General features: G+C 39.6%; 1 non-coding gene across 1 annotated transcript; it reads right to left on the bottom strand.

Moving 5' to 3' along the window:
* Positions 1–1040: 1040 nt before the first annotated feature.
* LOC141716268 (small nucleolar RNA R71) lies at positions 1041–1147 on the bottom strand. The gene has a single exon (XR_012572983.1). It is a non-coding gene; the product is annotated as a small nucleolar RNA R71 (small nucleolar RNA).
* Between the last annotated feature and the right edge of the window lie 2851 nt (positions 1148–3998).

Consider the following 3998-nt stretch of genomic DNA (forward strand, 5'->3'; position numbering starts at 1 on the left):
GAGGTAATTTTAACCATCTTACTTGCCCTATATAATCACGATAGATAACTTGCGCATTAAACCGTTATGTTTTCAATTCTTATAGACATATAAGGACTAAGCATAATCGGTTTCTATTCAACTTCTATCTCTTTTGTGGATGCTTGGTATTAGGGTATTCGTACAATGAAAGTTGGCGTTTACTAGTTTCGTGTTATCTGATTAGTGTCATCACCATTACATGCTAAGGATAAGAACAATAAGGCTATTGAATGAAGTTAGAATCCCATGTTTGTCATATATAGTAATTCAACCTCAATTCTCTTAGTTAATGTTATTTAGTATAATCTCTTAGTTTAATAAAAACCCAATTTATTATTTGTCTTAGCATTGAGAGATAACCATACATTGTTGCATAGGTGCATAAATTGAACTTAACCCAAACTAGTCTCTGTGGGAATGAATCTGATTTATATCTTATACTACTTGTGAACGTATATACTTGCACGAATTTTAGCGCGTGTTTTTGCCCTAACAAGTTTTTGGCGCCGCTGCCAGGGACTCGGTGTTAATTTTTAGTATGTGCTTGTCATCAGTGGTTGTTAAAGTTCACTGACTTGGATTCTTTTACTTTCACGATTTATTTGTTTGTGTGTCAGGTACTCATTACAATGGGAGATCCAGCAGCACGGATGAATGCCTTGATGGATTTTTCTCAACCCAAGATCAATGACATTCAATCTAGCATTGTCCGGCCAGCTATCACAGCTAATACCTTTGAGATCAAGCCTGGAATAATTCAATGGGTGTAGAATTCAAACCAGTTTGGGGGTTCTCCAACTGAAGATCCCAATATGCACATTAGGGATTTCATCGAGATCTGCGACACTTTCAAGTTCAACGGTGTTTCTGAAGATGCTGTGAAGCTGAGACTGTTCCCATTCTCTCTGAGGGACAAGGCTAAGAGATGGTTACACTCTCTACCAGCTAGTTCGATTACTACTTGGGAATATCTTGCTCATAAGTTTGTTACTAAATTCTTCCCTATGGCGAAGACAGCTGGACTCAGGAATGCTATTACTCAATTTGCACAGCAAATGGGAGAATCACTATGTGAAGCTTGGGAGCGCTACAAAGAGATGCTTAGGAAGTGTCCTCATCATGGAATGCCTGATTGGATGATCATCAATTGTTTTTACAATGGGTTGGGAGCACAGTCTAGACCCATGCTCGATGCAGGCGGAGCATTATGGGCAAAGAGCTATGAGGAAGCTTATGATCTAATTGAACTGATGGCTTCTAATGAATATTAGTATCCAACCCAGAGATATCCACAGGGCAAGGTAGTAGGAGTTCTTGAAGTGGATACAACTACGGCTATCACTGCTCAACTAAAGGCATTGTCTATGAAGATCGATTCTCTGGCTAACTATGGTGTTAAGCAGAAAATTATTGTTTGTGAGCTGTGTGCAGGTCCGCATGTGACAGAGCAGTGCGCTATATCTAGTGACTCAGCTCAGTTTGTGAGCAACTTTCAAAGATCGCAGCAACCAGTTCCAAACACTTATCATCCTGACAACTGGAATCATCCTAACTTCAGCTGGAGCAACAATCAGAATGCGATGCAACAGCTGTTCTAGCAGTTTGGAAATAAGTTATTCAACCCTCCTGGTTTTTAGCAACAAATTACACCAAAACAACAAACTCATGGTCCATGTCTATCTTCGAATGTAAAATCTGAATTGGAGGAGTTGCGGCTTATGTGCAAAAACCAGGATCTTATATGCCAAAGCCAGACTATTTCTATCAAGACTCTGGAGAACCAAATAGGGCAAATTGCTAATGCCTTATTGAATCAACCACCAGGAACGCTTCCTAGTGATACAGAAACAAATCCAGGTAAGAAGGTGAAGAGCAGGTGAACGCCATCACCTTGAGGTCTGGAAAGGTCGTAAGCCCCCAAATTCAGCAAGATGAAGAGCCTGAAAATCTCAAGTTTCAGAAAATGCAGTTGTGGCTAAAGAAGAAGTGTAGAAGGAAGCAGAGGTGGAACCAAGGAATACTACTGTGGAACACACTCCTCCTGAGGGTAATACAGGGGAGAAACAGATCTATCCTCCACCTCATTTTCCTAAGATGCTATAGAAAAAAAAGCTGGATAAGCAGTTTGAGAAGTTTTTGTTGGTGTTCAAGAAACTTCATATCAACATACCTTTCGCTGAAGCTCTTGAACAGATGCCTAGCTATGCGAGGTTTATGAAAGGTATTCTCTCTCGGAAATTGAAGCTCGATGACTTAGAGACCGTTGCTCTAACGGAGGAATGCAGTGCTGTGCTGTAATAGAAGTTGCCTCTGAAGCTTAAAGATCCTGAAAGCTTCACTATTCCTTGCACCATCGAAAACTTGTCGTTCGACAAGTGTTTATGTGATTTAGGAGCTAGCATCAATATGATGCCCTTATCTATCTTCAAGAAGCTTGGTCTGCCTGATCCGAAACCAACATACATGTCATTACAACTAGCTGACCGTTCCATCGCTTATCCACGAGGTATAGTGGATGATGTCTTGGTCAAGGTGGATAAACTCATCTTCCCTGCTGACTTTGTAATTCTTGATTTTGAGGAAGATAAAAAGATTCCCATTATCTTGGGAAGACCATTCTTGGCTACAGGCCGGATTATGATCGATGTGCTAAAAGGAGAGCTTTCGATGAAGGTTTACGATCAAAAGGTCACTTTTAATGTGTTCAAGGAAATAAAGTTACCCACAGCTAAAGAGGAGTGCTTTAAAGTAGAGTGGGTCGACTCTGTAGTAAATTCAGAGCCTGAGCAATTGCCAAAGTCAGATGCCTTAGAGAGATCCTTAACAGGGGAATCAGTTATTGAAGATAAAGAAGGAGCAGAGCAATTGCAGGTTTTGAATGCACCTCCGTGGAAGAGGAAGTTAGATATGCCATTCGATTCTCTTGGGTTAGCAGAGCTGAAAATTTCTCAGGAGCGTCTCGAGCCGTCTATTGAAGATGTTACCACATCTGAGCTTCACCCACTACCAGATCACTTGAGTTATGCATTCTTAGGTGCACCAAATGATAAGGGCTTGGGATATATCTTTGATGATGTAGAGGGTAGATGAACGAACCCTCCAATGCCTATAGAGGGTTCTTCTCATGTGTAGCAGGTAGTTGATAGGACTGGTCTTGGTGATGAGCAGTACAGGCGAGTAATTAGGCGTATGGAAGCCATGCACGATATTCACCGTCGTTTTGCTGCAGATTTGACACAGGCTTTGGGCACTATTTTCTGAGCCACTAGTGTCAAGGTTGATTGGCCACCTGATCCTTCACCCGAAGAGGGTGATCTTTCCGACGACTAGGTATGCCTGAAATCCTTATTATTGCCTTCAACGAGGACATTGAAAATTTTAAGTTTGGGGGTGATAATGTAAGGATTAGTTTGTGTGTGTCCATATAGTTCATATAGATTCATGTTGCATATAGTTGTATTTCATTCGTAGTGTTGCATGATTGTTCATTGAGGACATGTTTTTTTTATTTTTATGTGATTTCATATAGTTGCATTTGCATGCATATTTAGCATGATCCCTTAAGATGAACTATGATATTTGATAAGTTGATGTTGATTTAAGTGTGGTGATGATGAATAGAGGGATGTTTAAGTCCTAATAAATTGATTTGCATGCCGGAAACAAATATTTTCACAAAGTCTTATAGGGTTGCTTTTGATCTAGATCATGATCATACTTGTTTGTTGTTGAGATTTAATCACTTGGTTATATTTAGAATTTGTGATATTCTCGTAATGACGTAAAAACACTATTTTTTTTATCTGGAGAAAAACTTGGATTTTATTGCTAGTTGTTGTAATGCTAGGCGTCAAATGGCTAGTAGCTGACTCATATTTTTATGAGTAGTCTGGGGTTGAATGAGATGGAGCGAAACATACTCATTCAGAAATTATTGAAAAAAGAAAAAAGAAAAAAGAGAAAAAAAAGAAAAAAAA

Source organism: Apium graveolens, chromosome 3 (assembly GCF_009905375.1).
Source record: "Apium graveolens cultivar Ventura chromosome 3, ASM990537v1, whole genome shotgun sequence".
Taxonomy (NCBI): domain Eukaryota; kingdom Viridiplantae; phylum Streptophyta; class Magnoliopsida; order Apiales; family Apiaceae; genus Apium; species Apium graveolens.